We start from the raw sequence: 22472 nt of genomic DNA on the forward strand, positions 1-22472 counted from the left end.
GGGACAGTTTTGCTATTTAGCTCCCTAAAGTCAACGCACAGGCGCAAGCTTTTATCTTTTTTTCTAACACAGACGACAGGAGATGAGATGCTGAAGTGGATTTTCTTATCCAACCACGGTGAAGTAGGTTTTGCACTTTGACCTCTTGGTGAAGGGGTTTTGGAATGGCATTGTAACGCTTTTGCCGGCGTGTTGTCAGTGAGTTGGATCTTGAGTTGCAGGTTTGGAATGCAACCTATATCAGCATCACCTCTTGCAAAGATATCTGACTCTTCATACAACATGTCTCTGGCAATCCCCTGTTCTTCCTCTTTGAGATGTTACAAGTCAACCGGAGGATGCCACTTGTCTGTGGTCAGAGCCGAGCAGATTTGAACGGTGGGACTGTTTAGCGGCTTTGGATTGTCGGAGCACTCCTTAAAGGGCATGACCACAGTAACTTCCTCAATTGAGCCCAGAATAGTTCTCTGTGAAAGATGAATGTCATGTTTACTAACATTCTGAATGGGAATTTTTACAATTTTTGTCGGTCCACTGGCTACATGTACAAAAGAAGAGAACGGCTCTATCCCCTCAGGGCAGTTCTTCCCTATACTGGGCTCAAATAGCATTGTTCCCCCCTTGGGCATGCTCTGACTCTGCACTTCACCTCCCATATCTTGCCCGCAGGAATAATGAGTCCCTTCTTCCCAACACACACGTGGTACTGGAGGAATGTCTCATCAGGGCCCAATTTCTGAAGAACAGAAATCAAGGTCTCTCCAGTGCGTTCGCTGACACTCAGGGCTTCTTTCAGTATGGCTGCAAGGTCCACCTGTTCATTGTTCTCTTTGGTCATTTCTATATCACATTGCTTCCTACGAGAGGACAGTTAACACAACTCGTACTGATTAGTATGGGAACTTGTATGTCAGCATGTCCATGGTTTCCACTCCGTATCTGCAGCCCAACATTAGCCCATCCATCAAAGGGAACCGCTGTGCCATTCGTTGCAGATACCTCAAACGGTTGGTCCGGGAATAGGGATGAAAGTGGCTGAATGGTTACGTTGGGCAGTTGTTAGGGTCAAACCCAAACATTTTCACCAATTGTGAAAGAAAAACACAAAGACGTGAGATGGACTTGCAAGGAGACTGTTCAGAGACTGTTCCGTAACATTCATCCGACCCACTCTGAAAACAATCTCTGGTCCCCTTGCTTTTATTGAAAGTTTACAAGGTCTCAACCGTCTAAAGGGAGGGGGAGCACAGCGGTTGAGACTGGCGCAAAACACAAGCATATTTTGAGATAAGCAGGAGACTGTTCAAGGAGACATTCTGTTATTGTGTCTGCACATTCTGTTATTGAGAGTCAGTATGGCTAGAGATAAAGATAACAAGCTATGTGCGTGTGCAAGTAACTTGGATAATACTAAGTAAACTAATTTACGAATATAATGTGACTACATGATATACAATTTTACTCCAACATTCCCCCCTGTTTATCCAATTTACTTATTGTAGATCATCATTTTTAAAATCATAAACACATAAGAAAAGTTACACCTAGAGGAAAAGTTGTCACTAATAATCGCCTGGATCTGGGAAAAGATCAGAAATGTTAAAAGATATTTCGTTGTCATAGTCAACATCATCTTTATTAACATTAACACTGTTTTCGTCGTCGTCATGTTGTGGGATCGCTGACCCCAAGGCAGATATGTGTTGAATCAAATTGTCCGTCACATACATTTTTCCTGTTGAATCTTACTCAGAGGAGTTATGTTGTATTTGCAAACATAGTTACACTCAGGGTTTTGAACGAAGGATGTTATCACCAAATTAAATTTAAAATCAGGAAAACATTGTTCAAAATTATCAGCGACATTTTGGTATTGAAGTGAAACCATGTGTCAGTGAGCTGAGCTGTTTCCTAAATCTGAATCACGCTTCCTCCGTAACAGCAGGGGGTACACCCCATTCACTTTAAACGTCGTGGGCGCAACAGTAGTAATAAATTGGACAAGCAGAACTTGGATACAGGGAATGCAGCAACCCCCACACAATGTCCAGAGAGCTGAAAAATAAAATGTAAGCGAAATTAAGACAGACACTAAATTTGTACGTGACAAAGGTCTTCCTCCACAATTCTGATGACAAGGGCGGGTTCACGCTGGAATGATCCATCCAGTTCAGTGTGCGGAGCCCTCCGGGCGAGGTTGAACGTCACTGTTCCCCAATCATCGCACACGCTCCATTGGCTTCAACCAAGAGCACATCGACCGCCAAGCAGTCCCAGAACGCCATCAGAGATGTGACTGACACTCGTTTTGCTTCCAATAGCCCAATAGGCTCCTTCAGTATAATTTGCATGCTTCTGGACACTGTAGTGGAGATAGCGGATCCCGTCAACACGTGTCATTCACTTCCATCTGATTCCAAATAAAATGGATCACTAACGTGCAGCAATCTGGTTAACCAATTCATACTCATCTGGTACGCCACGAGGAACTCCAAATGCACCAATGTTGGTGGAATCTCAAACTCACAGGGAAGTGCCATGTCGGAAACGGAGAAGCCCTTTCTCTGTCATCGACGATAGCACATGTGTATCCTCTGCTGCGAACGGAAGCATAGTCATTGGAAAGCTCTCAATTATTTTGCATATCATTTTAACTCTTATTACTTGATAGCTCCCCCTTTAATAATTAAAATAATACCAAATTAAAATACTTATCTGCCAATAAAATTGTCAGAAATAAACTTGCACGTGACACATCACATCAAAACTTGATTAACACTAAAACACAAAAGAAAATAATACAAAATAATAAACAGCCTAACTTATGGTGACTGAAACACAATAACCTGTGGTATTGAATGGTAACTTATCATAGATGGCGTTTTCACCACACCATCACCAATATGTCACTTCGTGATAAAGGTGTAAAATGTTCATCAACAGTTTCAATTTCAAAACACTGAGAAGCATTCAATGAACCCAATATTGTACCAGTTCCAATCCTGTTGATACACATTAAATTTCCCATTGCAACTTTTTTAGAAAACAGTGGTTTCTTCTTCAGTGGACCTGTAAGGGGGAATGCTTTATCAAATATGGCACAACTTCTCGTGGGGTTGGTCTTGGTCATAACCTGTAAAAGACAACTTTTATTCAAAACAGAAGGAACTATTTGCAGTAGTGGTTTTGGTCCCAAGCAAACCACAAAGTCTCGATCAGTGGTGTTTGCAGCCTGTTCCGCCATGAGTAGCCAGTTGTTATTTTGGCCAGAGACGCCAGTAAAAACTTGGAACCAATCGTCCGTAGTCTGAAGCACTGTTGCCTTAACTCCTGCTCTAATTGTTGCCCTAGTTAATTCTGGTTTATTTAATTGTACTGAGTACGTCTGGCACAACTGGATTGGGTAACATGGATGACAATGGAACACATTTTGTCAACAGGATAATTGATGGATTGGATGCATGTGTCGTATCCTGTCCTCCATTGGTACAACAGAAATTCCCAACAGGTGCATCCTAGCCACACACACAAAGTAGTTTGGGGCGTTTCTGGGTTTAAGAGCTGTCCTGACTTCAGATCTACGGTTAAAATTAAGGTTCTGCCATTGTTCTCCGCTAACGACTCTGCATCGGTGTGGAATGGCCTGAAAGCAATAACAAATTATCGTTTACCTTCCCCCCAAGCAGTGTACAACAATGGTATGGCTGATGAGTTAAATACATACTTTTGCCGATTTGAAAAGGACACCACCATTTCCCCGGTCTGCCCACCATTACCAGAAACTACCGTATCTCCGCCCTCTGCCCTACAGATCCACGAACTGGACGTTAGACGGCTCTTCAAGCAGCAAAAGATCAAGAAAGCTGCAGGACCTGACAGAGTGTCCCCCTCCTGCCTGAGAGTCTGCGCTGACCAGCTGGCTCCGGTCTTCACACAAATCTTCAACAGATCCCTGGAGCAGTGTGAAGTCCCATCCTGCTTCAAACAGTCTACTATCGTCCCAGTTCCAAAGAAACCAGCACCCTCGGGATTGAACGACTATAGACCTGTCGCTCTGACGTCTGTGGTCATGAAGTCCTTTGAACGCCTCGTGCTGAACCACCTAAAGAACATCACCGGACCTCTGCTAGATCCTCTTCAGTTTGCCTACCGGGCAAACAGGTCTGTGGAGGATGCAGTCAACATCGGACTGCACCACATCCTCGATCAATGCCTTATTGTGGTAATTGTCAAGCTTCTACCCCGGTGAGGGCGGACAATTCTTGCCTCTGCATCCACAACAAGTCACCACTTACAATCTCACTGTTTAATATGGAGTTCGAAACCTAGTGGTAATCTTACTCCCATTCACACACACACACATGTTCACACACTTTTAACGCATTTTCACTTCGCCTAACTCTCTCCCAAAATGCGTCGCCTAACTCTCTCCCTGAATACCAGTATTTTTATTTTACTTCGCCTAACTCTCTCCCAAAATGCCGGTATTTTTATTTCGCCTAACTTCTCTCCCAAAATGCCAGAGGACGCGCCGCCCTTGCAGAATTTAACTGTCTCAACAGGCGAGTCTGCCCTCGCGCGGACTTTAACTGGTCTTTACTTTACCTGATAGAGTCTAGAATTGTCAGGGTTTTATACTTCGTCGCCTAACTCTCTCCCTGAATACCGGTATTTTTATTTCTCTCGTCACACATACATTCACACATTCATTCTTTAAATAAAATATTTTACTCACGTCTCCGTGTGCCTGGGTCTCCGTCAACCTTCGGATCCCAGCCCGAGAGGGAGGAACCAGTCCCGAAAAGGGTATTAGTTGCTGTGGCCACAGACTTGCCTGGATCTCTCTCCCACGCTGGAATCGTCAGGTTTCTTGGAATCCGGCTCGAAGGACCAATTTAATGTTAGGGTCAAACCCAAACATTTTCACCAATTGTGAAAGAAAAACACAAAGACGTTAGATGGACTTGCAAGGAGAGTGTTCAGAGACTGTTCCGTAACATTCATCCGACCCACTCTGAAAACAATCTCTGGTCCCCTTGCTTTTATTGAAAGTTTGGGAGTTCCTGGTTACAAGGTCTCAACCGTCTAAAGGGAGGGGGAGCACACCGGTTGAGACTGGCGCAAAACACAAGCATATTTTGAGATAAGCAGGAGACTGTTCAAGGAGACATTCTGTTATTGTGTCTGCACATTCTGTTATTGAGAGTCAGTATGGCTAGAGATAAAGATAACAAGCTATGTGCGTGTGCAAGTAACTTGGATAATACTAAGTAAACTAATTTACGAATATAATGTGACTACATGATATACAATTTTACTCCAACAGCAGTGCTTCCTCTACGCACGCCCTACTCACCACGGTCACTTGAGACCCTGAGTCAAGCAGCATTTGGAGTGGGACCCCATTGAGTGCACAGGAGACAATACATCGCTTGCCAATTACTTGTGCTACATGTTTTTTTTATGTTGACTGACACTGCGTCGACAGACTTATGGATGTTACTGGTTCAACCGAGTTGATTTGTACTGGAGGCTTGTCATTGGCATTGATCGCTGGAAGCCTCACTCCAGTGACCTTACCCTGTTTCCCGGTGCCTTTTTTCGCAGACAGCCCTCAGCTCGATGTCCTTCCTGACCACAAATGAAACAGTGAGGGCAGCTCTTAATGTTCTTTCACACACTGACCGGACACCTGCCCCTAGTCTCATTCGTTGGTGTCTGGGGTCGCGTTGAGGATCGAGTCAGGGACGGACATGGATCTACCTGAGGCGCCTATTCTGTAGGTTTAACAACTTGGACAAAGTGTTTGGTCAGTGCGGTCACTTGTGCAGTCAGCTCGAGAATGGCAGCACGGTTAGCCTGTAATTCAGAGTCAACTTTGGTCTGGTTAATCTGGTCAGTTTGATTAGTTTGAGCAGCATAGACATTCACAGATCGATTTTTGGTCACAGTACCGAGGCGTTTCACCCTCTCAGCCTCTTCACTTGTGGAATTTGTAAGTTGTTCTCACAGGACATCATCACGAACCTGTAAATCGGTAAGGAATGGTTTGAGATCACATCTGACATGATAATTCTACCTGTACCTTGTACCTTGGACAAGTTTTTGATCGTAACCAAAATCTGCATCGGGTTGTTGTTACTCAAACATAATTTGCTTCAAACCCATCAGTCTATATAAAAATTGCTGTGGAGACTCACTGTCTGCTGCTGAGCAGTACTGAGCTCGTTGAAGAGCTCAGAGCTGCTCTTATCTCTTGATATGTGATCGTAAAATTGTTTTTAACTCTGACATTGTAAGACCCTCTGTATCACTTAGCATGTCTCGGAATGTCCCAGGTTTAGTTATCTTCAACACAGTGCGGATAACGTCAGACTCGCTAAGCCCTTCTTGTCGTCCCTCATCCATTTGTCTACACAGGCTACAGTATGACATTTCAGACCCGGTGTCAGAAATCTGACCACCATAAATTTTGAACTCCCTCCGTGGAAAATGAGCAGCTACATCTGTGTACTTCACCACCTGCTCGCCCATACCGGAGGATAAGCCGGCATGTTCAGTGGGAGCACCACCCGAACTGTTGGCGATGATCCTGAATGGCGATGGCGTGGTGACGTTCCTGACCGGTGTGGGGATGTCTCTCGGTGGAAGAGGTGCGACCTCAACTCCTCCTCTCAGGTCAGCTCCTTCCCCAGTAGGATCATGTCATCGAGGTGAAGGAGTTGAGACATACCTTCATCTTCTATGTGTCTTAATTTGTCACCTCTGACGTAGTGTATAATCACATCAAACAGTTCTGGTTCACTAAGGGCCGCAAGGTCCTCAGTGTCACTCTCATCCACTGCGCTGTCAACAGTTAGTAGCTGATTGACATTCAATGGTAATAGTCTCTTTTGGATCTTGAAAATCAATACCCGTCGTGGAGTTGTGGGAGCCATCGTTAGCCCCTGAAGCCTCTATTCTCTGGAGAACGGACAGCACTACAGTCTTCATTGAAGCTTTAGGCACAGGTTCTCTTCGTAGCAGCTCCCACTCTGCCCACTCGCTGCACGTATCCCGGACGAGCCCCCAATTGTAACCGGCCCCAGGCCTAGGGGATACCGGGGTCGATGCAAAGGTGTCACAGGCAGGTAGCACTGTGAACGACGAGGAAAAGACGACACGAGACAACCGTGTTAATCAGCTTCACACAGCGGCATTTATTACTAACTCATTTACTCATCAAAACATCAATTCAGCAATTTCAATATCAGAATACATTGATGTGTAGATCTATACATTCAACATCTATACATTGTATATACGTATATCCTCCACATTCGCACATGCTTATGCACGTCTGCACGCTCGTGTGTGTTGTACTGGGAACGACAATTGACATCCAAAAATCCAAATTCATCAAAGCCACAAAACATTCATCAAAGCCACAAAACAAGGTTTCATATATAGCATCGCCCAACAAGTCCCCAATTACTTTAACATCTTGAGGATGTCTAACACTTATTATTTTGAATACCTGTGAACGACGAGGAAAAGACGACACGAGACAACCGTGTTCACACAGCGGCATTTATGACTAACTGCGCATGCGTGAGCTGAGCCTACATCGTCTTCCTCTGTTCCATTCACAGGCGCGTAGCGCCCTCTCCTGACTTGGTAGTATAATCGAATAACATACAGTAACGGAGGTCGTTTCTAACCCCCTACACTCTCCCCTGCTTTAAAAGATGTCCCCCGACATCTTGACTATACCAACAACAAGTAGTTAAGTACCAGTAGAAGCACAGTCATCTGTCGGGTCTCCGTAGGGTGGTGTCAGTCACATTCAAATGCAAGTCTGCTGTCTAATAAGTGTATACTGTCGGGGTAGGGTAGTAATAGGGTTCAGGTCGCACTAGATAATGAGTCGTGGGGTAAGGCATGCAAGTACACAAGACATTTTCCCCAGGTATTCAGGGCTGGTATGATGGATGACCCAAGTGTTCATATGTGAATATCTGCTACAACGTCCAAATCTGGCAAAACAGCGGCAAACAAAATCTTTAATGACTATGCTTTAAAGTTTGGGTTCCTTCTTCGGATTCACCATGATCAGGGTGGTGAATTTGAAAATCAACTTTTTGCTCAACTGAAGGAATATTGTGTGGTTGCGGGGTCAAGGACAACCCCCTACCACCCACAGGGAAATGGACAGGTTGAACAATTTAATCGAACACTGATCCAGATGTTAAAGACACTGACAGAGAAACAAAAGAGTAACTGGAAAGACTCACTAAACAAACTAGTTCATGCTTACAACTGTACCAAAAGTGAGGTGACAGGATTTTCACCTTTTTACTTACTTTATGGACGTTCACCACGTTTACCAGTTGATATGTTGTTTAGTTTGAATCCAGAATTTAACCAGGGTGACACCAACCAGAGGGACTATGTGAGGAAGTGGAAACAGGGTATGGAGGAAGCGTATGTGATCACGCAAGAAAATAACAACAAAGCTGCTGCCAGGAGTAAGAGACTATATGACAGTAAACTAAAGTATTCTACTCTGTTGCTCGGTGATCGTGTTCTAGTTCGAAACTTAACCCCACGCGGAGATTCAGGCAAACTGAGAAACCACTGGGAGGATGTTGTTCAGACAGTGGTTCGTCAAGTCAGCAAAGACATTCCAGTTGATGAGCTGAAACCTGAGAGGGGGAAGGGCAGATCTAGGATACTCCCCCGCAATCTCTTGCTGCCATGTGATCATTTGCCATTAGAGACTTCACTACAGCCACAGTCCAAGAAAAAGTCCACTTGGCAACGACCAAACAAGATGCCAGAAATGGATCCAGAAGAGGATGAGGAGGAGGATAAGTATTATCCAGTGTTGCATCGCCAGAGCACCCGACCAGACTCACCAGAACTGCGGGACTTGAGCTTCGTGGAGACAACACCATGATGACAATCAACTGGGGAATGAACTGCCGGGGACAGAGCCGGGAGCTGCGGTAGTTGACCAACCTCAGGAAGGCAACATTGGTCCGGAAAATGATCCACCTGTGATGGTGTGTCCCCCTTTTCGCCAGCCACTCTCCAGTAATTCTGATATTGGGGGAAATCAACGGCCGCGACGAGAACACAGGAGACCCAATGTATTAACGTATGGTTCGCCATCTTGTTACAATGTAGGGACAGTACCATGTTATGGTGAACAGACAATGCCTTGGATGTATGGTGCACACCCCTATTATGCCACGGAGTACTACAGAGATGGTTAATCGACACTTCTGTTTGATAGCACAGTGAGATGGAAACAAGAAGACCCCAATGAGCCCTGATGTGTATAATTAAAACGGAATGTATGAAAACAGTTCCAGTCTGTGAACTGTTGATTGTTATAATGTAAACAGAATGTATGAAAAGAGTTCCAGTCTGTAAACTGTTCATTATTATAGTTCATATTTGGATGCAGTTCATAATACCATGCGTAATTGTTTTGGGCATGTCGTCCAGCGCATTTATGTATTTACTAGTACATATGTTGGGGACAACATCTATTTTGAGGGGGAGTATGTGACAGGTTGTAAAGTATCTCATTTCGTATTTTGGTTACATTCACATAGTTATATTGGTTTACAAATGATATATATCGAAAATGTTTATTTAAACAAGGAACACCTGCTTCGGTTAGTGTTTCATGTCGGACCGATTTAGATCGTTGGACAGGGAATTGTTGTGCGTGTAACCGGCCTCAGGCCTAGGGGATACCTGGGTCGGTCCAAAAGCGTCACAGGCAGGTAGCACTGTGAACGACGAGGAAAGACGACACGAGACAACCGTGTTAATCAGCTTCACACAACGGCATTTATGACCATTTACTCATCAAAACATCAATTCAGCAATTTCAATATCAGAATACATTCATGTGTAGCTCTATACATTCAACATCTATACATTGTATATATCCTCCACATTCGCACATGCTTATGCACGTCTGCCCGCTCGTGTGTGTTGTACTGGGAACTACAATTGACATCCAAAAATCCAAATTCATCAAAGCCACAAAATATTCATCAAAGCCACAAAACAAGGTTTCATATATAGCATCGCCCAATAAGTCCCCAATTACTTGAACATCTTGAGAATGTCTAACACTTATTATTTTGAATACCTGTGAATGACGAGGAAAGACGACACGAGACAACCGTGTTAATCAGCTTCACACAACGGCATTTATGACAACTGCGCATGCGTGAGCTGAGCCTACATCGCCTTCCTCTGTTCCATTCACGGGCGCGTAGCGCCCACTCCTGACTTGGTAGACTAATCGACTAACATACAATAACAGAGGTCGTTTCTAACCCCCTACACTCTCCCCTGTTTTAAAAGATGTCCCCCGACATCTTGACTATACCAACAAGTAGTCCAGTACCAGTAGAAGCACAGTCATCTGTCTGGTCTCCGTAGGGTGGTGTCAATCACATTCAAATGCAACTACATTCAAGTCCATACCGTCGGTGTAGGGTAGCAATAGTGTTCAGGCCGCACTAGATAATGAGTCGTGGGGTAAGGCATGCAAGTATACAACACATTTGCCCCAGGTCTCCAGGCCTGGTATGATGGATGACCCAAGTGTTCATATGTGAATATCTCTCTGGGTCTTAGAGTACGAGTAGACCTTCGTGGCAGCGATTCCATTCCACTTTGTGACGCGTTGTCCGATTCCACCAACTCCGCCGGTGCTCCTGCATCACCCTCATTATCATCCATTACAAGTTGTTCCGGGCTTCCCTCAGCAGGCAGGCTGTCAGCTGGTGTTGGTTTTGGTAATGATGCTGGTACGTCCAATGGAAACGCTTCCTCTAGCTGCTGCCCATCCTCTGGTTCCGTAGTTTGTGCCTGGGGGTGGATATCTGATGCCACAGCTCTTAAATTGTGTGGGTCAGGTTGAGACACCTGATGACTGCCTGTCTTCCTTGTATACACAGGTAACCGTCGGAGATTGTATGAACATCCCTCCTCTTCATCTGAATATCCAGACTCCTGCCCAACTGCTTCCCTGCTATAAGCCTATCTGTCTCGCTGTTTTTTTCTGTTTATTCGCCTGTCTGTCTAGCTGTTTTCTCTGTTCATTTGGCTGTTCAAATGGCAAATCATTGACAGACATTAGGAGATTACGGTGCAACACACGGGTAGTTTTGTCTCCGTTTTCTGCCCGAACCTTGTACACTGGTCCATCTCCCACTCTTTCAGTGACCCTGTGGACTTTTTCCTCCCAGTAAGCCCGGAGCTTACCAGGTCCACCTCTCTCAGATAGGTTCTTGACAAGTACACGATCCCCTGGCTGGAGTGCAATGCCTTTAACACCACGGTCATAGTATTTCTTCCTTTTTTCAGAGTTCTTTTGACTGTTCTCGGAGGCAATTCTGTAAGCATCTTGCATTCGACAGGCCCACTTACGTGCATATTCTGTCGGCTTTTTACTTCTTCGTCCGCTGTCAGACCAAAAACTAAGTCGATGGGCAATCAGGGAGACCTTCCATAGAGGAGGAAGAACGGTGAATAGCCAGTGGACTCGTGTCTTGTACAGTTGTACGCATGAACTACATGAGGCAAATAGTCTTTCCACTCAGCTTTCCTTTCTTGTTGGAGAGTGCTTAGCATCAGTAACAATGTTCTATTCAGACGTTCTACAGGGTTGCTCTGCGGATTGTATGGGGTGGTTCGGGAATGCGCAATGCCAGACAACTGTTGAAGCCGCTGAAATAGACTGTTTTCAAACTCCCGACCTTGATCATGATGTAGTCTCTCTGGATAAGCGAACCGTGGAATAAAATCACTAAAGATTTTCTCAGCAGCAACCTTGCCTGACTTATTCTTAGTCGGGTAGGCTTGTGCGAAACGAGTAAAGTGGTCTACCAGGACTAGAATATACTCATAGCCTCCTTTACTTGGCTCCAGATGGAGATAATCAATAGAAATGAGCTCAAATGGGGCACTAGTAGTGATGTTGCCCAAGGGTGCTTTTTCCGGAATGGTGGGTCGTTTCTTTTATAATGCAGGAACACTGGCGAATTACGTAATTTTCTATTTCGTGCTGCATAAATGGCCAATAGAACCTCTGCCTTGCAAGGTTGATCACTTTGTCAGCTCCAACATGACCCATGTCATCATGCAGGTGTTTAAGCACCGTCGACTTCAGCTTACTAGGGAGAATGAGCTGTTTCAATTTCCCCGCCTGTCTGTATAAAATTCCGTTGTCCAGTTTCAGTCTATTCCATTCGTGTACTAGTCTCCTTGCCTCTGGTCCCATTTGTCTTTTATCTTTGTCATTGGGGTTCCATCCCCTCCTCTTCAGTATCATTACCTCAGAGATTAACGCATCCTCTTCCTGAGCAGCTCTGATATCATCTGGAGTGATAACGGGGACTGTCACCGGAAGAAAATCCTCACCATCAGAGGTGAGTTGCAACACCGCCATCCATAGCACATCCTCCTCAGCCCCAGCCTTGTCCCCCTGCCATATGGTGGAAACCACGTCTGGGGGCAAAGTTTCAGTGTACTCCTCTGTGTGTCCCTCCATCTTAACTTGATAACGCGACAGTGTGTCGGCATCAGCAGTCGCCTTGCCTGGCCTTTACTTTATTGTGAAGTGGAAATCCGCCAATTCACCCACCCAGCGGTGTCCGGCAGCATTGAGTTTGGCCGTGCTTAGGACATACGCGAGAGGGTTATTGTCCGTGTACACAGTGAATGTGGGTGCACAGTAGAGATAATCTCGAAATTTGTCGCAGATTGCCCACTTCAACGCCAGAAACTCAAGCTTTCCAGAATGGAGATGATAATTTTTCTCTGAAGGTGAGAGTGTTCTGGATCCATAAGCAACAACGCGAAATTTATCGCGAAGTTTATCTCCCTGCTGCTGATAAAGCACAGCCCCCAGACCTTCATTAGATGCGTCCGTATTTAACACAAATGTTTGCATTACATCTGGGCAGGTTTGCATTACATCTGGGCATTCGAAATAAACCAATGTTGAGTCAAGGCATATCGCACTGCTTGTCTTGTGGTTTTTTTCTGGATCCCACAACACCGTATCTCCCTTACCATAGTGGAGAGCGCAACATTAGCACTCTGCAGCCTAAATAGACACTAATTTCGCCAGAAAATTTACCATGAAGAAACATTTTGTTCAGAAAACGTGTTTCTCATGCTCTGAAAATGCGTTTAAGGCAATAAAAAGTTAATATGATGCTCACAGCTACACAAACGAATGATTTTTCATCTTTTCACTTGTATAAGTGTCAGATTAGAATCCTGCAGCCTAAATAGACACTGATTTCATCATAAAAGTTAAAACAATGCAGAAAACATTTTGTTCAGAAAACGTGTTTCTCTTGCTCTGAAAATGCGTTTAAGGCAATAAAAAAGTCCACATGATTATCACAGCTAAACAGAAGGCTATATCTTCATGTTTTCACTTGTATAAGTGTCAGATTAGCATTCTGCAGCCTAAATACACACACATTTCATTATAAAACAAAAAACCATGAAGAAAACATTTACTTCAGAAAACGTGTTTCTCTTGCTCTGAAAATGCGTTTAAGGCAATGAAAAGTTGATATGATCCTCACAGCTAAACAAAAGGCTGAATCTTCATGTTTTCACTTATATAAGTGTCAAATTAGCACTGTGCAGCCTATTTAGACACTAATTTCCTAAATAAAAATTTGCATCCTAAATAGATACATCATAAAAGTTAAAACAATGCAGAAAACATTTTTTTTCAGAAAACGTGTTTCTCTTGCTCTGAAAATGCGTTTAAGGCAATAAAAAGTTCACATGATCATTACAGCTAAACAAAAGGCTGAATCTTCATGTTTTCACTTGTATAAATGTCAGATTAGCACTCTGCAGCCTAAAAAGACACTAATTCCACCATAAAACGTCAAATAATGAAGAAAACATTTACTTCATAAAACGTGTTTCTCTTGCTCTGAAAATGCGTTTAAGGCAATAAAAAGATCAATATAATCCTCACAGCTAAACAAAAGGCTTAATCTTCATGGTTTTTCACTTGTACAAGTGTCAAATTAGCCCTCTTCAGCCTAAATAGATACATCATAAAAATTAAAACAATGCAGAAAATATTTTGTTCAGAAAACGTGTTTCTCTTTTTCTGAAAATGCGTTTAAGGCAATAAAAAGTTGACATGATCATCACAGCTAAACAGAAGGCTATGTATTCATGTTTTCACTTGTATAAGTGTCATATTAGCACTCTGCAGCCTAAATACACACACATTTCATTATAAAACATAAAACCATGAAGAAAACATTTACTTCAGAAAACGTATTTCTCTTGCTCTGAAAATGCGTTTAAGGCAATAAAAAGTTCATATGATCCCCAAAGCTAAACAAAAGGCTTAATCTTCATGTTTTCACTTGTATAAGTGTCAAATGCATCAAAGTCAAATGAGCGGTAGCTAGCTTTGAGGTGCATATGTACTGCAGATTGAGGCCCACTCGTATTATCCCAGCGGTGTTGATAAAGTATTTTTTTTTTTGAGAATTTGTTTAGTCTCTCCCATGTTTTGCTCTTTATAACAAGCTAAGCAGGGTCGGGCCTGGTTAGTACTTGGATGGGAGACCGCCTGGGAATACCAGGTGCTGTAAACTTTTTTTTTTTTTTTTGCAGCCACCCCAAACACTGTGGGCCGAGAAATGGTCTCTCCCGTTCGCGATCCGATTTCACTTTTCATTTCACGATCACCCCCGACGCGATTTTAAACGGCTTCCCACACGTTGATTTTACTCTTGAGTCGCTGCGTGTAACGATATGGCTTTCCGGCAGACGGAGCTGTCCGCATGGGGGACCGTCATGACAGTACTCGTACGCGAAGCAGAACTGGGCTTCTGCGTGCTGGACAGCTTCTTTTACTCCCCTTTCAAACCATCTAATTTCCTTTCGCTACAATTTTAACCTCATTGTCGTCAAATGAGCGGTAGCTAGTTGAGGTGCATATGTACTGCAGATTGAGGCCCACTCGTATTAACCCATGCGGTGTTGATAAAGTTTTTTTTTTTGAGAATTTGTTTAGTCTCCCCCATGTTTTGCTCTTTATAATTTTAATTTTTCCAATGTATTGAATAAACTACATTACTGTGTTTTTCATTTGAAAGCTTATCTTTTGGATGTACTCAATTTTGCCTTCAAGTGTTTATCGGTTTGAAATAAGTAGGAATTTTGTGATGCCAAAGGACTCTGTAGTTTTTCAGACAGCCCTACAATGTAAGGTAACGCTACTCCTCTCCTTTTAGTATCTTCAGCATTTTGGGTTTAATTCCCTATCCTTTTCTTTTGACATTTATTATGATTACTGTCCGTCTGGTCCTTGACGCCCTCTGCTGACGTAATCACACAGCGACACTGATCTCGTGATCAACCATTTCACCACATAATATTCATAGTTATACATAACATTTTAAGCGCCTTTCAAAGCTCTAAAGGCCACTTTACAGTCACGGGATAAGAACGTTTTTTTTGTGCGAGTGAACAGAGGCAACCATTCGCGCCAGCGTTCACTCTACCCGGAATGAATGGACGAAACGGATTGCATTGGAAGTCAAAGAAAAGTTACCCACGAAAACGCATCAGCTGGACTCACATGCACCTATTTGACAACACGACACAAATAACACCTTCATCGATTCAAGCCTGTATTTGGAAAAACCAAATAACCATCACCAGACAAGAACGAACACCATGAGCAAAGAAAGACGCTCTCCCTGCAACACTATAAAGAGGGATTTTCTGGCACACTCCCTCGCTTACGGCCATACTACCCTGAGAACGCCCGATCTCGTCCGATCTCGGAAGCTAAGCAGGGTCGGGCCTGGTTAGTACTTGGATAGGAGACCGCCTGGGAATACCAGGTGCTGTAAGCTTTTTTTTTTTTTTGCAGCCACCCCAAATACTGTGGGCCGAGAAATGGTCTCTCCCGTTCGCGATCCGATTTCACTTTTCATTTCACGATCACCCCCGACGCTATTTTAAACGGCTTCCCACACGTTGATTTTACTCTTGAGTCGCTGCGTGTAACGATATGGCTTTCCGGCAGAGGGAGCTGTCCGCATGGGGGACCGTCATGACAGTACTCGTACGCGAAGCAGAACTGGGCTTCTGCGTGCTGGACAGCTTCTTTTACTACCCTTTCAAACCATCTATTTTCCTTTCGCTACAATTTTAACCTCATTGTCGTCAAATGAGCGGTAGCTAGCTTTAAGGTGCATATGTACTGCAGATTGAGGCCCACTCGTATTATCCCATGCGGTGTTGATAAAGTTTTTTTTTTTTTGAGAATTTGTTTAGTCTCCCCCATGTTTTGCTCTTTATAATTTTCATTTTTCCAATGTATTGAATAAACTACATTACTTTGTTTTTCATTTGAAAGCTTATCTTTTGGATGTACTCAATTTTGCCTTCAAGTGTTTATCAGTTTGAAATAAGTAGGAATTTTGTGTTGCCAAAGGACTCTGTAGTTTTTCAGAGAGCCCTGCAATGTAAGGTAATGCTACTCCTCTCCTTTTAGTATCTTCAGCATTTTGGGTTTAATTCCCTATCCTTTTCTTTTGACATTTATTATGATTACTCTCCGTCTGGTCCTTGACGCGCTCTGCTGACGTAATCACACAGCGACACTCATCTCGTGATCAACCATTTCACCACATAATATTGCTTGTTATACATAACATTTCAAGCGCCTTTCAAAGCTCTAAAGCCCACTTTACAGTCACGGGATAAGAACGTTTTTTGTGCGAGTGAACAGAGGCAACCATTCGCGCCAGCGTTCACTCTACCCGGAATGAATGGACGAAACGGATTGCATTGGAAGTCAAAGAAAAGTTACCCACGTTAACGCATCAGCTGGACTCACATGCGCCTTATTTGACAACACCACACAAATAACACTTTCATCGATTCAAGCCTGTATTTGGAAAACCAAATAACCATCATCCGACAAGAACGAACACCATGAGCAAAGAAAGACGCTCTCCCTGCAACACTATAAAGAGGTATTTTCTGGCAGATTCCCGCGCTTACGGCCATACTACCCTGAGAACGTCCGATCTCGTCCAATCTCGGAAGCTAAGCAGGGTTGGGCCTGGTTAGTACTTGGATGGGAGACCGTCTGGGAATACCAGGTGCTGTAAGCTTTTTTTTTTTTTTTGCAGCCACCCCAAACACTGTGGGCCGAGAAATGGTCTCTCCCGTTCGCGATCCGATTTCACTTTTCATTTCACGATCACCCCCGACGCGATTTTAAACGGCTTCCCACACGTTGATTTTACTCTTGAGTCGCTGCGTGTAACGATATGGCTTTCCGGCAGAGGGAGCTGTCCGCATGGGGGACCGTCATGACAGTACTCGTACGCGAAGCAGAACTGGGCTTCTGCGTGCTGGACAGCTTCTTTTACTACCCTTTCAAACCATCTATTTTCCTTTCGCTACAATTTTAACCTCATTGTCGTCAAATGAGCGGTAGCTAGCTTTAAGGTGCATATGTACTGCAGATTGAGGCCCAATAGTCTTATCCCAGCGGTGTTGATAAAGTATTTTTTTTGAGAATTATTTTAGTCTCCCCCATGTTTTGCTCTTTATAATGTTCATTTTTCCAATGTATTGAATGAACTACATTACTTTGTTTTTCATTTGACAGCCTATCTTTTGGATGTACTCATTTTTGCCTTCAAGTGTTTATCGGTTTGAAATAAGTAGGAATTTTGTGTTGCCAAAGGACTCTGTAGTTTTTCAGACAGCCCTGCAATGTAAGGTAACGCTACTCCTCTCCTTTTAGTATCTTCAGCATTTTGGGTTTAATTCCCTATCCTTTTCTTTTGACATTTATTATGATTACTCTCCGTCTGGTCCTTGACGCGCTCTGCTGACGTAATCACACAGCGACACTGATCTCGTGATCAACCATTTCACCACATAATATTGATTGTTATACATAACATTTCAAGCGCCTTTCAAAGCTCTAAAGCCCACTTTACAGTCACGGGGTAAGAACGTTTTTTGTGCGAGTGAACAGAGGCAACCATTCGCGCCAGCGTTCACTCTACCCGGAATGAATGGACGAAACGGATTGCATTGGAAGTCAAAGAAAAGTTACCCACGTTAACGCATCAGCTGGACTCACATGCGCCTTATTTGACAACACCACACAAATAACACTTTCATCGATTCAAGCCTGTATTTGGAAAAACAAATAACCATCATCCGACAAGAACGAACACCATGAGCAAAGAAAGACGCTCTCCCTGCAACACTATAAAGAGGTATTTTCTGGCAGATTCCCGCGCTTACGGCCATACTACCCTGAGAACGTCCGATCTCGTCCAATCTCGGAAGCTAAGCAGGGTTGGGCCTGGTTAGTACTTGGATGGGAGGCCGTCTGGGAATACCAGGTGCTGTAAGCTTTTTTTTTTTTTTTTGCAGCCACCCCAAACACTGTGGGCCGAGAAATGGTCTCTCCCGCTCGCGATCCGATTTCACTTTTCATTTCACGATCACCCCCGACGCGATTTTAAACGGCTTCCCACACGTTGATTTTACTCTTGAGTCGCTGCGTGTTACGATATGGCTTTCCGGCAGAGGGAGCTGTCCGCATGGGGGACCGTCATGACAGTACTCGTACGCGAAGCAGAACTGGGCTTCTGCGTGCTGGACAGCTTCTTTTACTCCCCTTTCAAACCATCTATTTTCCTTTCGCTACAATTTTAACCTCATTGTCGTCAAATGAGCGGTAGCTATCTTTAAGGTGTATATGTACTGCAGATTGAGGCCCACTAGTATTATCCCAGCGGTGTTGCTAAAGTATTTTTTTTTTGAGAATTTGGTTAGTCTCCCCCATGTTTTGCTCTTTATAATGTTCATTTTTCCAATGTATTGAATGAACTACATTACTTTGTTTTTCATTTGACAGCCTATCTTTTGGATGTACTCATTTTTGCCTTCAAGTATTTATCGGTTTGAAATAAGTAGGAATTTTGTGTTGCCAAAGGACTCTGTAGTTTTTCAGACAGCCCTGCAATGTAAAGTAACGCTACTCCTCTCCTTTTAGTATCTTCAGCATTTTGGGTTTAATTCCCTATCCTTTTCTTTTGACATTTATTATGATTACTCTCCGTCTGGTCCTTAACTCCCTCTGCTGACGTAATCACACAGCGACACTGATCTCGGGATCAACCATTTCACCACATAATATTCATAGTTATACATAACATTTTAAGCGCCTTTCAAAGCTCTAAAGGCCACTTTACAGTCACGGGATAAGAACGTTTTTTTTGTGTGGGAAGCCGTTTAAAATCGCGTCGGGGGTGATCATGAAATGAAAAGTGAAATCGGATCGCGAACAGAGGCAACCATTCGCGCCAGCGTTCACTCTACCCGGAATGAATGGACGAAACGGATTGCATTGGAAGTCAAAGAAAAGTTACCCACGAAAACGCATCAGCTGGACTCACATGCACCTATTTGACAACACGACACAAATAACACCTTCATCGATTCAAGCCTGTATTTGGAAAAACCAAATAACCATCACCCGACAAGAACGAACACCATGAGCAAAGAAAGACGCTCTCCCTGCAACACTATAAAGAGGGATTTTCTGGCACACTCCCTCGCTTATGGCCATACTACCCTGAGAACGCCCGATCTTGTCCGATCTCGGAAGCTAAGCAGGGTCGGGCCTGGTTAGTACTTGGATGGGAGACCGCCTGGGAATACCAGGTGCTGTAAGCTTTTTTTTTTTTTTTTGCAGCCACCCCAAATACTGTGGGCCGAGAAATGGTCTCTCCCGTTCGCGATCCGATTTCACTTTTCATTTCACGATCACCCCCGACGCGATTTTAAACGGCTTCCCACACGTTGATTTTACTCTTGAGTCGCTGCGTGTAACGATATGGCTTTCCGGCAGAGGGAGCTGTCCGCATGGGGGACCGTCATAACAGTACTCGTACGCGAAGCAGAACTGGGCTTCTGCGTGCTGGACAGCTTCTTTTACTCCCCTTTCAAACCATCTATTTTCCTTTCGCTACAATTTTAACCTCATTGTCGTCAAATGAGCGGTAGCTAGTTGAGGTGCATATGTACTGCAGATTGAGGCCCACTCGTATTATCCCATGCGGTGTTGATAAAGTTTTTTTTTTTTTGAGAATTTGTTTAGTCTCCCCCATGTTTTGCTCTTTATAATTTTAATTTTTCCAATGTATTGAATAAACTACATTACTTTGTTTTTCATTTGAAAGCTGATCTTTTGGATGTACTCAATTTTGCCTTCAAGTGTTTATCGGTTTGAAATAAGTAGGAATTTTGTGTTGCCAAAGGACTCTGTAGTTTTTCAGACAGCCCTGCAATGTAAGGTAACGCTACTCCTCTCCTTTTAGTATCTTCAGCATTTTGGGTTTAATTCCCTATCCTTTTCTTTTGACATTTATTATGATTACTATCCGTCTGGTCCTTGACGCCCTCTGCTGACGTAATCACACAGCGACACTGATCTCGTGATCAACCATTTCACCACATAATATTCATAGTTATACATAATATTTTAAGCGCCTTTCAAAGCTCTAAAGGCCACTTTACAGTCACGGGATAAGAACGTTTTTTTTGTGCGAGTGAACAGAGGCAACCATTCGCGCCAGCGTTCACTCTACCCGGAATGAATGGACGAAACGGATTGCATTGGAAGTCAAAGAAAAGTTACCCACGAAAACGCATCAGCTGGACTCACATGCACCTATTTGACAACACGACACAAATAACACCTTCATCGATTCAAGCCTGTATTTGGAAAACCAAATAACCATCACCCGACAAGAACGAACACCATGAGCAAAGAAAGACGCTCTCCCTGCAACACTATAAAGAGGGATTTTCTGGCACACTCCCTCGCTTACGGCCATACTACCCTGAGAACGCCCGATCTCGTCCGATCTCGGAAGCTAAGCAGGGTCGGGCCTCGTTAGTACTTGGATGGGAGACCGCCTGGGAATACCAGGTGCTGTAAGCTTTTTTTTTTTTTTTTGCAGCCACCCCAAATACTGTGGGCCGAGAAATGGTCTCTCCCGTTCGCGATCCGATTTCACTTTTCATTTCACGATCACCCCCGACGCGATTTTAAACGGCTTCCCACACGTTGATTTTACTCTTGAGTCGCTGCGTGTAACGATATGGCTTTCCGGCAGAGGGAGCTGTCCGCATGGGGGACCGTCATGACAGTACTCGTACGCGAAGCAGAACTGGGCTTCTGCGTGCTGGACAGCTTCTTTTACTCCCCTTTCAAACCATCTATTTTCCTTTCGCTACAATTTTAACCTCATTGTCGTCAAATGAGCGGTAGCTAGTTGAGGTGCATATGTACTGCAGATTGAGGCCCACTCGTATTATCCCATGCGGTGTTGATAAAGTTTTTTTTTTTTTGAGAATTTGTTTAGTCTCCCCCATGTTTTGCTCTTTATAATTTTAATTTTTCCAATGTATTGAATAAACTACATTACTTTGTTTTTCATTTGAAAGCTTATCTTTTGGATGTACTCAATTTTGCCTTCAAGTGTTTATCGGTTTGAAATAAGTAGGAATTTTGTGTTGCCAAAGGACTCTGTAGTTTTTCAGACAGCCCTGCAATGTAAGGTAACGCTACTCCTCTCCTTTTAGTATCTTCAGCATTTTGGGTTTAATTCCCTATCCTTTTCTTTTGACATTTATTATGATTATTGTCCGTCTGGTCCTTGACGCCCTCTGCTGACGTAATCACACAGCGACACTGATCTCGTGATCAACCATTTCACCACATAATATTCATAGTTATACATAACATTTTAAGAGCCTTTCAAAGCTCTAAAGGCCACTTTACAGTCACGGGATAAGAACGTTTTTTTTGTGCGAGTGAACAGAGGCAACCATTCGCGCCAGCGTTCACTCTACCCGGAATGAATGGACGAAACGGATTGCATTGGAAGTCAAAGAAAAGTTACCCACGAAAACGCATCAGCTGGACTCACATGCACCTATTTGACAACACGACACAAATAACACCTTCATCGATTCAAGCCTGTATTTGGAAAAACCAAATAACCATCACCCGACAAGAACGAACACCATGAGCAAAGAAAGACGCTCTCCCTGCAACACTATAAAGAGGGATTTTCTGGCACACTCCCTTGCTTACGGCCATACTACCCTGAGAACGCCCGATCTCGTCCGATCTCGGAAGCTAAGCAGGGTCGGGCCTGGTTAGTACTTGGATGGGAGACCGCCTGGGAATACCAGGTGCTGTAAGCTTTTTTTTTTTTTTTTGCAGCCACCCCAAATACTGTGGGCCGAGAAATGGTCTCTCCCGTTCGCGATCCGATTTCACTTTTCATTTCACGATCACCCCCGACGCGATTTTAAACGGCTTCCCACACGTTGATTTTACTCTTGAG

The 22472-nt window shown here is 43.8% G+C and overlaps 6 non-coding genes across 6 annotated transcripts; all 6 read left to right on the forward strand.

The window, feature by feature from the left end:
- The first annotated feature begins 15807 nt into the window (after positions 1-15807).
- On the forward strand, positions 15808-15926 carry LOC148888999 (5S ribosomal RNA). The gene has a single exon (XR_016117001.1). It is a non-coding gene; the product is annotated as a 5S ribosomal RNA (ribosomal RNA).
- A 1150-nt stretch (positions 15927-17076) lies between these two features.
- On the forward strand, positions 17077-17195 carry LOC148889000 (5S ribosomal RNA). The gene has a single exon (XR_016117014.1). It is a non-coding gene; the product is annotated as a 5S ribosomal RNA (ribosomal RNA).
- A 1147-nt stretch (positions 17196-18342) lies between these two features.
- On the forward strand, positions 18343-18461 carry LOC148889001 (5S ribosomal RNA). Its single transcript, XR_016117018.1, has one exon. It is a non-coding gene; the product is annotated as a 5S ribosomal RNA (ribosomal RNA).
- A 1208-nt stretch (positions 18462-19669) lies between these two features.
- Positions 19670-19788, forward strand: LOC148889002 (5S ribosomal RNA). The gene has a single exon (XR_016117004.1). It is a non-coding gene; the product is annotated as a 5S ribosomal RNA (ribosomal RNA).
- Positions 19789-20939: 1151 nt separating this feature from the next.
- LOC148889003 (5S ribosomal RNA) lies at positions 20940-21058 on the forward strand. Its single transcript, XR_016117007.1, has one exon. It is a non-coding gene; the product is annotated as a 5S ribosomal RNA (ribosomal RNA).
- A 1152-nt stretch (positions 21059-22210) lies between these two features.
- Positions 22211-22329, forward strand: LOC148889004 (5S ribosomal RNA). Its single transcript, XR_016117063.1, has one exon. It is a non-coding gene; the product is annotated as a 5S ribosomal RNA (ribosomal RNA).
- The last annotated feature ends 143 nt before the right edge of the window (positions 22330-22472 follow it).

Source organism: Hippocampus bargibanti, linkage group LG13 (assembly GCF_051943395.1).
Source record: "Hippocampus bargibanti isolate YZ-2025 linkage group LG13, ASM5194339v1, whole genome shotgun sequence".
In the NCBI taxonomy this organism is placed as follows: domain Eukaryota; kingdom Metazoa; phylum Chordata; class Actinopteri; order Syngnathiformes; family Syngnathidae; genus Hippocampus; species Hippocampus bargibanti.